Raw genomic sequence first — 13,739 nt, forward strand, 5'->3', positions numbered from 1 at the left:
AAAATATAAAAACAAATATATTTCAAATGAGTTGTTTAGGATCCATATTCTCTGTGATATTGGTTTAATTAAAAATTTAAGAATAAAAGACATCATTAAAAATAAATATTTTCAAAAAATAAAAGGTTAATTACCAGTGGCTTCAACACAAATTTTGCAGGTTGTTGCTAAACAAAGAAAACATGTTAAGGAGTTGAACAAAACCAAATTACAAAAGGTTGGTTAAGTCTGGGCTGTTTCAAGCATAAGTGACAATAATTTAGTGGACACGTGGACGAATAGGTTACTTGATACTTATTCCTTTATGTTCGGTCCATGTAAGCACTGACCCCATAAATAAATTACTACATGTTTGATACATCGAATCCTTCTTTTTAATAAAACGACTCAATGGTCATACTCGTATCAATAATCTATGGAGTCTCTACGTTTTTCCACTCTTCTCCTCACGCATTCAATTAATTTACTAACATGCCACCACCGACGACATTGTTTACGTCCAACCCACCCCACACCGTCACGTCAGTTAACTGCGTACACCGCTCGAGCGGTAAAAAGTTAACATTTTTTTCACCAACATTGAAAACTATAAATTACAAACAGTAAAAAAATGTTTCCAATAAATAAAACTAATTTCTTCTAACATTTGTTGGGCACGAATCCTACGCGGGAGTTTGCGAGATCGAAACCGACACGTGTCCCCTGCTGCTGCACGTTTCCAATGATCGACAACGTTGAGGACGTCGGCGCAAACGCGAAACAGAAGGTTCCGATAGAATCAACAGGTATCATGTAATTCTTAGCCGGTAACGGTAGAACTTTACCCTCGGGGAAGTGAAACGACAGCGTTGGAACATCCACGCTACTCTTGAAGACAAATTGTAACACGTGTCGAACAATGCTACGTTGCCGGCTGACGGTAAGTTCTTTGTCCCTTTAGCGAATGCGTCACGGAGAACATTGTACGTGTCCGTCCTTAACCGAGTCACGGCGGTCCCCGAGTCTATGATAATCCCGCCGTTACCTGACTCGTCTATTTGGAAAGCTGACTCGGGAATCGGAAGCAACTGGCCGCCCACACTGATACCGGTTAAACCGAGATAGTAAAACGTGTCTAGCTGGTGGTTACGGAGTAATGGAGCTGTAACGGCATTAGGAGGGAGAGCCGAGTCGAACTCAAGGGTGGAAACTGAGTCGGAGTCACGATCCACGAGACAATAGGAGAAAGTACTAGCGTTGAGCTGGGACGAAAAGGAAAGCGGTCCGCCGCCGAGACCGAGCAAGCCACCCGCCCCGACAAACAAGCCTTCGTTGTCATGGCCACAACCGATGGCTACATTATTTACAGAATCCGACCCGAGGGTGATGGTTTCAGTGACGAAGTCACCCACGGTGTAAGAGCCGTCGCCGTAGGAAACCTCGTAGACACAGGTGCGGTCGTTCCGGCATTCGGAATCGTCAAGGTACTTGCATTGTTGCGCTTCGCAATTTAGCGGCGAGTAGGAAGACGATAAAGATGGCTCGAAAATCGGGTCGGATTGTTGGTAGCAGTCGGCGCAGGGTGCGCATTGTACCCAATTGACGTCACTGCCCGTGTCGAGAACCATGTAAACTTGACTCGCTGGTGTCCCGATTCCAACTCGGGAGAAGTACTCTCCGCTTCCTTGATTCGAACCGGACACAATAGGACTTTCTAGGTCCTCCGCTCCCAACTCCGACCCTTTATCAAGCGGTCTCAGATCCGACTTTGAAAAACCGTTGACAGCCAGATCCAACCGAGTGGCTAGCGAGGTGACTCGAGCTGAGTCACGCTCAAGTCGGGATAAAGTCAACGATTTGTAATCAAGGTGGGAGCTTTTATGAACAGAAGCCCTGGGATGAATATGAATGGAGAGAAAAGACGAGGGAGAAGGCGAAGGTAAAGCCGAGAGGCTTTGGCCTACAGGGGTAAATGAGAGCACATTTCTGGTCTTCTCAAGAGCGTCAGCAACGTCGAGAACCATCGTCGGCGGGTGAATTTGCAGCAAGTTTCGAGAGCAGCCGACAAACGGAGCTGCAAAGAATAAACAACCAGCGAAGATAATGCCAAAAAGAAGACCCATTTTCGCTGAGCGAGAAAGGTAGCTGGAGGTTAACTATGGGTGTTAACGGTGGGCTTTTACGGAGAATAGAAAAAAGGATAAAAATTTCGAGTGGGAGCAAAAGAGAAAGGGTGTGAATTACTATTTATCCAACCAATGCAAAACTTTAGATTTCTCTTCAGAGATGGTAATTTTGTCGAGGGGGTCATTATCTTTGCATGTTGATTTTGAGGCGTTTTCTGTTCCGATCTCCAAACGGGTGGATCCAATAATCCATCGCTTTTCCTTGTCCATGTCGATCTGTTGGATCACTGTCTTCGTACGTTAACAAGTTTGATTAATTTTTTTAGTGTTGGGATTTGAGCGTTTTTACCTAAAATTCATATATATACGAAATATTATCTCTCAGATATTTTTTAAAATATTATTAAATTAACATTCTTTATGACAAAGAGTGAATGATGAGCGCATCTTCGTTGGATTTTTAAATTATTCCGCACTCTATTATTACTTGATCTTTACATTTTTACTATTCATCCATCTCTCTCCCTTATAAAAACCCTGAATGAAAAAATAAACACACCAAAATTATTTTCACGTTCTTTTTTATCTAGTTAAGTAGATTTTGTTATAATTTTTAGAAGGTAAAATTATTTTTTATTATATTATATTTAATTATTTGACTAAATTTTATCGTATTAATTATTTTTATTATTTTTTACAGTTATAAAATAGAAGGCGATATCATATCTCGAGAAATTTTTTTCGATACTGTAACAATATTAAATTGTGTTATTTAAATTATTGTGATTTTTTTTTATTTTTTAGCATTAGTTTATATTTTAATTTTTATATTATTTATTTAATTATGTTTGTTTCAGCTATTGTTTTTGTAGATATAAGACTCTTAATCTTTTAAATTTTTTTAAAATGAGACATATTTCAACTATTGTTTATTATAATTGAGAAATTTAAAAAGATGAAAGTCATCTATTATTTTATAACTGTAAAAAGTAATACAATAAAATAAAATATAATAAAATAATATAAACTATTAAGTGATTATAATATAATAAAAAAAATTCACCTTCTAAAAAGTATAACTATAACTTCTTAAAACTTGATAGAATGATAGATAAAATGAAGAAATATAATATTTTCATTTGCGTTGTGAGTATTGAAAGGGAGAGAATATTTATAGGGGAAGAAGAGGGAGAGAAGGAGTTGGGCGGTATTTATGACAGACTGTTAGATTTAAATGAAGGGCATATATCATGATTCACGCCTTTTGATAACTCATATGGAATTTCACGAAAGTGTGCTTCATGATCCACGTCTTCTAATATTACATCAGCTCGGACATAAACATGCAAAAATGTGCCTTATGATCAGTGCCTTTCCACCGTGACAGTAACTCGGACAGAACCGTGTGAAGGCATGTTTTATGATCTGTGTTTTATCAAAAAAATACTAGATCGATAATATTTAGAGAAAATGTATTTGACAGATAATATTTCGTTGTTATGGTGATTTTTTTTTTTTTTGGGTAAAAGCGCATAGGATCTTGGGTTGTACTTGTAATTTTCTCGACATTATTTAAAGTAAAACATATGTATGCATCATTTGTTTTAAGTTGTGGAGAGTGATGATTTTCTCGTGCAATTCCATGATAATCATTATGGTACGTAGCATCATTCGGTCAAAGTCGCTTTTTCTTTTCTGCTATGTGGAACTTTTGCTAAAAGTGAACCACTGGACCACCCCTCTCGTTCGTTCGCTCCCTTCCGAACGGGTAATTAGTGGTGGGGACAAAAGGTCACGTGAAATTTGCAAATTGACATATTTTTTAATTAAAAATCAAATGAACATATTGTTTTTATTAATATATGGTGATTATATGTTATAGTATCTGTTTTAAATTTTTTTAATTATTATATGTTATTATCATTAAATTAATGTTATTATATGTATTTTTATCTTAAATTAATGTTTGTTTATATTTATTATTTGTCGAAGATATTTAGGTGAGATTTTAATTCTTTCATTGTATTTTTTTAAGTTTCTTGTTTATGATCTTTCATGGTATTATGAGAAATGCAAGTTATTTGTTTAGTTTAAATCTTTTATTTTTTATTTAATAAAATTAATTATTATTACTATCATTAGTTGAAATATAGAGTTTTCTATTATTGAAAGATTTTTTTTTTGTGTGAATAAATTGTCCGTTTACTTTATTATAAATAAATAGAACACATATAAAATAATTATATTCAAAACAAAAACATGTGAAAAAACATAAAACAAAGCATGCCCTTGCGTAAACACAGATCAGAGAGGATTCATCCAACTCGTCTTCCTCGGATGTACAAGATTGATGATGGAGGAGCAAATGAGAAAGCTTACTAAAGGGGAGACGCCTAAGTTGTCTAAATTCATAAATCATTATGAAGATGTTCAAGGAGGTTTGAGGACGATCGTCCTCGACAATGTGGAGAACCACATCTGGGGCATCTTCAGTCCAAAAATGGTCTTCAGATCGTGCTAGTCCTGGAGCTGCCATTGCATGTGTAAACTACTTGTTATTCCGACCGGTAAAGCAAAAATGGCACGAGCGGAATATAAGTGACAGCTACTTAATATTTTTGGTAAGCATGCCTATGATACATCCGCACCATTAGAATTGAGTTTGGTTATGACTGAGAGTCACTTTCTGCTATTGTATGTTGCAGGCTCAGATCAATGACAAATTGAATCCCCTGAAAGATGGTCATAGCCTCCGCTGCAAAGACACAGGTAATTTTCAAGTTGTTTCTACGGCAGGAACCAAGAATGAAGCCTTCGTTATCACGAATTATAATTCTAGAGTATGTTTTCATGTTGCCTGCGTTGTATCCGGCATCAACAAGTTCTTCAAAGTAACCCTTTATGAATGTAATAACATCTTCAACGCGTTGATTTATGCCTTCACAGAGTAATTTATGATGTGAAAACCATAATGCCCAAAGAATTATAATAATCAAACCATGTTTGCTCGAGCTAGACCCTTGAAAAAAAATCCTATTAACCAGTCATAGAAAGATTGATGTGACATAGTAATTGTCTGTTGAAAACCTAAATTATTCCAGATAGTAACTGCAAATATGCAATCTCTGGTAACATGGAGAACATCTTCAACAGCCATACGACATCTAGGACATGTATAATCTGAAGCAACATGCTTAACTACTAGATTTAACAGCGTAGGAACGTAGTTGTGAACTAATTTCTGTCGTAACCGGTTTTTTCGGACACGAAATTTTACTTGGCGGAAATATAATGTGGATAAAAAATGATTTTGATTAAAAAAAATGTTTTGGGAGTCGCCATCGACCTATTTGGGTTAGGTAGGTCGAATACCTAAAAATCATCTTTTAAAAGAGTTTTTAAGAAAACATCAGTTAAAAGATAAAATGGTCTGCATTTAACCAAAAATCCATTCTTTTTAAAAATAAAAAGGAATTCGTGGTCGGTTACGTTTGGGGAAGAATTATCACCCCCACAACGCCCAAAATTGGTACATGTTGATTATAAATTGTCTCTAATGATAGATTTTAAGAATTCAAATATGAATTTAAATTACGATCATTTTATTTCAGATTCAATTTGATATTTCTAAGGAAAAAGTATTATATATATATATATATATATTTAGGGTTTTTGTAAAGACATTTATTTATTTAAAAATATCTGAAAAGTACATCTAGTTGCTTTAAGACTGTATTTTCTTTAATTTTAATAAATAAATATTAATAAGAATATAATAATTTTCCTAAAAAATAATGAAGTAAATATATATATTTTATAAGCATGATATTTATTTATTTTTAAAATATCAGAATAAGACATCTAGTTGCTTTAAGACTGTATTTTCTTTATATTTGAAAAATAAATAAATATTAAAAATAATAATTTTCCTAATAAAATAATTTAAATAAAACAATATGTATTTTTTGGTTTTTATAAGTAGGATATTTATTTAATTTTAAAATACCAGAATATGACATCTAGTTGCTTTAAGACTGCCCTTTTCTTAATATTAAAAATAAATAAATATTATTATTTAAACAAATATGTATATATATATATATATATATTTATATGACTAAGATAATAATAAAATAATAATTAAAGTAATAATTTGAACATATTGAAATAAAAAAAAGACAATAATAAAAATAAAATGCAAATAAATAGTAATTAAATAAAATTAAACAACAAGATTAAAATGTAAAATATCTAAATTAATGAACATAATTCGAAACATAAAAAAATATAACTACTAGTAGTGTAATTAGCCCTTATTTATTAATAGGTGATTGAAATAAATATTAATTAAATTATGAGGGACTAATATAGTATTTACCCTAAATATATATAAGTATGATAGTGATTAAATTATAATGAAAATAAAATTAAAAAATCGAATTAAAAGGATTGTAAATTGATTTAAGTGACTAATAATGAAAAGTTACAAAACTGTGGGTACTGCGCGTATGGTTTGGCCATTAGTGTAAATTACGCATATACCCCTACCCAAAACGACATTGTTTGGGAAGGGATATAAACCCTAAATGACAAGCCCTTCAAGCCATTCTCCTCGTTTCCTCTCTTCTCATTCTCTCTCTAACTGAGAGAGGATAAGAAATGCTCTGCCCTCTCTCTAAAATCTTCGGCCGAAAAGAGCTCGGTCACCGGCCGACCGCCTCATTCTGACGTCGACAACCCCCGCCGCCACCATCCGCGGTGGCTGGAAATAAAATTTTTACACCAAAATTTTCCTATTTTTACCCTGAACTCGAATCTGAGCACCTTTAGTCCTAAAACCCTCTTAAAACCCGTAGATCTAAACAAAACCAAAGGTTTTACCTCGGTTTTCGGTGGTTCCACAGAGGTTTGAAGGCTCCGATGATGTGTAGTCCTCCAGGTAAGTCTCTTCTCTGTTTTTCCTTTCGGTTGTTGATGTTTGCTGTTGGTTACTTGTTGGTTGTTCTTCTCCTCGGGTTCTTCATTGTTTTTTTCTCTCTGCAGGATCGGTGGCTTTTATAGCCACCATGATATTGCTCTCGGACCGGTCAATAGAGGAGGCTTCAGTGAGTCACCAAACTATGGTGGTGACTCACCATATAGCAGAGACGTGGACGACCGACGTAGAGCTTTTGGAGACTTCAGTTAAAGCGTCGTGGCAGTATGGAACGTCGGATGGATGTGGAGGCGGCGCCACGTGGTCCCTAGGGTAGCATAACCCTAGGGTTTCATCTGGAACCATCTGGGCCTTTGGATCAAAGTCAGTTCCAACGGCTGTGAGCTGAGGCAGTTAGGGTATTGAGATGGAAACCCTAATCTAGTTTTAGGATTTGGTTGGGCCATCTGATTGGGCCTGAATTGGGTCTGGGTTGTAAACAGGCCTGGTTATTGGGCTCCAGGATTTGAAATATATTGGGGCTTGTACTTTTTTATTTAATAATAATAATAATAATAATAGTAATAATATGATGATGAAAAAATTAATGTCAACTTCCATGCGGTAATTCTTATAAATGTTGCTTTACTAGGTAGCCTATTGTGATCGAATAATTAAGAGTTTATATCCACTTTGAAATGAGTACAATCCAGATTTCTCACCCTTCCATCTTAGAACTGTAACATCCAAAATTTAGCTAGTGACCAAAATGAATAAATTAAAGTTCAGTAGTCAAGTATAAATTGAGAAAAGTTTAGGGATCAAAATGATAATTTCTCAAAAACTATCCCACAAATAAATAGTTTTCCCTAAAAATAATATTTTCATGTCACTCATAATTTTAATTCGGAGTTCATGTTAAAAGATATAAAGCAATAAAGTTCGATAAAAAAATTGAATAATAGAATTAAATAGGATTTTAAAGATATTTTGAAGGATTACAAGGTAAGGTTAATAATGACATTTCATGTCTAGGATTTAACATGGATCATTGGATTTAAGTTGATTTTTCATGGTAAAATAGGATCGTTGGATTAAAATAGCGAGATTGTAATTTCGGGAAAACTTTAAGGATAGAGTTGGAAGCCATGAATTAATTGGTTCATCTTTGACTTTTGGATGAACAAAATTGACACGTGGTTTGATAATTAACATGAGATTATACGGGTAAAATAGTCATTTAAAAATTCATTTTAATTATTTAAAATACAAATGGCATAAATATTTTTAATTAGAATTTTCAAGATTTCTTCACCATTTCTTCTTTATGACCGTGGGTTTTACAAGATCATATCTAAGTAAACTTAAGAGTAAGGAAAAAGTTCAAGAATAGAACTTGAATTGTTAAGAAATATTTGTAAGCTAAGTATATCAGGTGAGTGTATTCTTACTTATTATTATATGTATGATATGAGGAAGACTTGCAATAAGTCAACCTCGAATGATTTGGTAAGAAAAATATTTGAATCGTATTATGATATTTTAATACATACATATTTATGGATACTTTTGATAAATGAATAAATTATGATTTTGATATAAGTATCGATGTCGATATTTTTTTATATATTTTCATATTGTTTTGTTAAATGGTATTTGAATGATTTTGGGAATGAACTGCTCAATGCACTTTTATATGATATTTTGACATTATGCATCTATAAATACTTCAGATAAAATAAAGGTATATGATTTTGATGAAAATGTCCATTTGTATATGCATTGAAAGTGATTGGTACAATTGACATGCCATGAGATGAGGTGATTATTGTATTGTTACATATTTGTACACTCTATGTGGCACTTGATGCATTTTATGGCACGCATGTGATATTGGTGCCTGCACATATATGATGATGGTGCGATGTATTCCTGATTTTTGGTACAGTAATAATGCGTTCTACAGTACTTGTATGTTTATCTGGCACTAAATGTGCAATATGAAATGCATGATGCATTTGACTTTGACATTATGATATTATTGATTATTGGTATAGTGATGTTGTATTTTATAGTATATGCACATTTATGTTGCACTGATGGTGCAAGTGATCTATGTGGTACTAAAGTGTAATTTATCTACGTGGCAGTAAAACTGCATATTGCGAACACTCGAGTCTGACTCACGTACCATGCATTCTCATTTGTTATACGTTGGTCATATGAATTGAATGAAATTGAAAAAAAAATGTAGGCTTGATTGATTCATTGAAAGTAAATCTTTTATCGAGTACTCTGATTCGGCATAAAAGCTTTATATATGAATTGTTGATCTACATATTACAGTATGATGAAATGGTTTTAAAAATCAGTTTTATATTATATGATATACGTACTATGTTTTATACATTGCTATGACTTTAGTAAGTGAGTTTTATATGATTATATGTTATCATATGATGTTTTCTGTACTAGAATCTATGTGATATTTTTATATATTGATATGTATTATTTATATTATGAAAATGCCTTACTAAGTGTGTAATTAGCGTATGATAATTTTCATGCGTAGAAAAAAAAGAGATCGAGTAGAGAGAGGAGCTTAGCTTGGCATTATTTATCGAGGATTATCTACCGGTATCAGTAATGACATCCTACCATTATTTTGATTTTTTAGTTGGCATGTATACATATAATAAGTGTTTGAAATATTTTTAATATGGGTTCGATAAACTATGATATGTCAATAATATTTAAATGGTTTGTAATAGTTTATATGTGTAGAATTTAAGTAAGAAATATGTAGCTATGAATATGAATTTTAGTTTTATATATTGGGTAAAGTTATATTTTACTAGCATAAAGATGGATTTTTATTTAGGCAGTTCTACTTATTATATGAAACAGTATAGAATGTCATGTTGCTGCCTGAAAGTGAACTTGAATTAAATGATAAAATATTATAATTTGATTTTACGTGATTAAATAATTTTGGCGATTAATGTTAAATTGAATAAATTTTAAAATAAATAAAATTTTAACGATTTTCGAATAAGGAATGCTTTACAAGTATTATGCGACATATCTAATTTGTATTCGGTGACGGATACGAGAAATGGGTGTTACACGAACATCCTCGTGTGGAAACAAAGGCTAATGCAGTAGTTATCTTATTTTTAATTAATCTATGATGATTATAAGTGATAGTATCTATTCTAAACATTCTCAACCATTTGACAACAAACACTTAAATATACAGTAGTTATTGGTACTTAAACCCGAAACCTTTAAAGATAATAATCATCAATTTAATCACTGAGTTCGTCTTATCGAAATACTACTTTTGTCGGTGTTTTTATCTTATTTTTAATAGAGAGAAATTGAGGAAGGCTAATGCAAACAATTGCACAAGTTCTCGTATGTCGATGATTGTTTATTGAGGAAGGTGATTAGCTTTTTGGCTTTTCTTAAAGTTATTTCTTAACTCATATCACTTTTAAACAAAAAAAATATGTTAACGATGATTCGATGAGAGCGACAATTTCTATTAACTGATAATTTAACAATTCAAAAGATAATTTTAATATTATGAAAAATAATAATAGTAATAATCCATGCGGAATCTTAAATACCCCTTATAATTTATTTTACAAAATGTGTATAATTTGTCTTTTAAGTCAATGACAGGTAAATAAATATATAATTTTTAAATTAAAATATTAATTAACGTCATCATTCCCCCTTTGACATTTATTTCCGTAATAAATTCAATTAAAATAATCAGCGTGACCCTAACGCCGTAAAGTTTGCCGCTAAATCTTACCATCCCAATCCAATCATTTCCCTCGTTCGAGGAAGTGAACAACACGCGCCCCAAAAAACACTCTGTTTGAATCTTATACGAAACTTCATTTTTCTGTTCGATTATTTACTAGTAGATCTGTTCTGTCGTAGTCGCCGCCGGGTACAGACTACTGTTTTAGAACTCCCAGCGACACAGCCTGAGTTACTAACTCAGTGCTCGGATTTACCCGTACAGAGAAGAAAGTTTTCTAATTCCGAAAGGAGAAAAGAAAATATCTTTATCTCCCGCGAAAGTTTGGGGGATTCCTTTTCAATTATCCTTGCAGCTGCAATCATGACCACACTTGTGCAAGTAATTTTTTTTACAACTCCAATTAAAGCCTTTCCATTTTTCTGTTTGTTATGATTTAGCTTTGTTTTTCGTTAATTAATCATCGGTGTTGTTGTTCTGATTTTGAAAGGGATTTTCCAAGTCTCTAGCCATGACTGTGCTATCGGAGATTGGTGACAAGACGTTCTTCGCTGCCGCGGTTAGTCAAAGCTTGAACTTTTAATAATTCCCCCCTTTGTGGTTGGTTTGGTTATATTTAAATTATTTATTGCCTTGCGATTTCATTGATTTTGAAGTGACTTGAAAGTTGAAGCTAGGGTTGAATTAGTCAATAATGTGTTGATGACCTTAGTGTTACATCCATTGACCTTCTTTAAGCATTCAATTTCTCAACCCATCCTTCATGAAGGCACTGCATATTACATTTCATTGGCTAGTATACTTGGAAATGCTAACATTTTGAAAGAAAGAAAAAAGCCTTATAGATTCTAGTAACCTAGTAGTGTTACTGGAATTGACTTGCGGGCAAATTTCTCAAGAAGACAATCATACCATCTCCTGTCTTGTCCTCAATGGTTAGGTGGTTGTCAGTGTAACCTTGACAAGGTTCGAGACTTGGTAGCTGTGAACCAAATTATATGTCATTCACGAGGTTAAAATCTTTAATGCTCAAACATTTATTTTCTTTTTGGTGTTAAGTCATGTATTATTATAGTAACTCAAAGTTAACTTCTTAAACCTTGTTGCATTTGAGTGAAGAAATGGAGCATAGATTGTTTCGAAAATGACAACTTAGCACATGATCTAATGCTTTAAGCTGTAAGAAGCTTATGTCTTCTTCTGGTTCTTGAAGCAGACATGTATTTAGTTCAAATGCTTGATGTATAAAACTATTAACTTTTTCACTGATACTTTATTTGGAGATGCATATGTAACTTAATTGTTAGAAAACACCGGTCGTTTTGTACCTTTACTTTAATGATGTTTCCATTCTTCATTTTTAGGATATACTAGGTTCATATTTTTACTTAAAAATTATTTCAAATTCCTTGATACTCTGCGTGTCTGAGCATCAGCCCTTTGACTGCATCTTTTTCAGCTATAGCTTGAACACTGATGTTTTTTAAACTTTTGTACTTGTTTCAAGATCTTGGCAATGCGTCATCCAAGGAGACTTGTCTTGTCAGGATGCCTGGCTGCTTTAATTGTAAGTGTTTTTCTTTTTTACCCTTTGTCTGTACACCCGTTTCATTCAAGTTAACTTTGTAAACATTTTTTTGTCTTGTATCATAGTTATTTGAAATATTTTGTCCGTAGGTGATGACTATTCTTTCTGCTGTTGTGGGCTGGGCTGCTCCAAATCTTGTAAGTAGTCTGAATGTCTGATTGCTGTTTGAGAAAGACTCTTCTGCATTTGGATATGTTTGAATTTCCTTTTAAATGACCTGAACAATCACACTAAAGCTTGTTTTAGTGGAATTTCAAGCTATATCTAGTGAACTAAGTTATTCTTGGCCATCTTTGCCTAGAAATATTGCCAAATAGGATGAAAAGAGGGAAGCTATGTGTTAGGAAAGGAGCTGTGTTGAATTCAAGTTGATGATTCCTATTTTGTCAAGTTACAGATTATGAAATGTACTGGAGATACTTTTGTGTGGCTATAACTTTGCCCACTTATAGCTATGTAAAATACCTTGATACTTTTTGTGCTGCTATCTGTGCTGTTGTTTGCCCCCTTAGGATCTTCTAGCAACATAAATTATCCAAAAGAAAAAATAAATTAAAAGGGCGACATCTTGTTGCGTTTCTGATGAGGTTTATGTTGTTGGCAGTTAAAATCCTTGGTTTAGGGAGGTATGCTTTTTAGTAATATATAGATTGCGTCTTTTGTTCTTAACTAGTATTGCTATGATTGTTCTCTCTCTCTCTCTCTCTAATATGGCTGAATGCAATGGAATTATGATGCTTCAAGAATTAGATTTTAAGCTTTTATTTAATATTCTGGTTTTGTTAAATAATTATGATATCAGTTGCTAGGAGGCTTTGGTGCTAGTGACGTGGATTTTCCATATGATTTCGATTATTGAGATTTTGGATAATTTTGGTTGGATTTTCAACTTCTTGCTCGAGTGTTGCATATGAAAATTTGATTCCAGTTTAGCTGTCTTATCTATCAAATATATGAAAATTTAGAACCACTGTGGTTGTTTAGAATGACTGCCTGACCTGTTGCATTTCTTTGTGTGCTCTACAAATGTTGATTAAACCTTTTTAGATGTACACTTAGTATGGATATTTGGATTCTAAGTGAAACTGTCAGCCACTTTAACCTGTGCTTTCATCAGTACCTGTTATTTTTCTGAACTCTAGAGTCAATGTGATGACCTTCGTTCTGACCATACAGCAAAGTCATGTTACCCGAACTCGATTTTAAGTGTCAAGCATGGGTATGTATCCAACACAGTAATGGCTAGATTTTCTATACATTTGAAGGATTCTTGAAGGTCATTTCCCCATATCAAAGTGTCGGACATGTGTACTTCATGAAAAACAAAGAGTCTGAGCAACATACAATCAAAAGGCA

The 13,739-nt window shown here is 33.3% G+C and overlaps 2 pseudogenes; one reads left to right on the plus strand and one right to left on the minus strand.

Annotated features, from left to right (window-relative positions):
• Nucleotides 1-570: 570 nt before the first annotated feature.
• On the minus strand, nucleotides 571-2,124 carry LOC120181172 (annotated as a pseudogene).
• An 8,841-nt stretch (nucleotides 2,125-10,965) lies between these two features.
• The window catches only part of LOC120181176, a 28,529-nt pseudogene continuing 25,755 nt past the window's right edge, over nucleotides 10,966-13,739 (plus strand).

Source organism: Hibiscus syriacus, unplaced genomic scaffold (assembly GCF_006381635.1).
Source record: "Hibiscus syriacus cultivar Baekdansim isolate YM2019G1 unplaced genomic scaffold, ASM638163v2 tig00112517_pilon, whole genome shotgun sequence".
Taxonomy (NCBI): Eukaryota; Viridiplantae; Streptophyta; class Magnoliopsida; order Malvales; family Malvaceae; genus Hibiscus; species Hibiscus syriacus.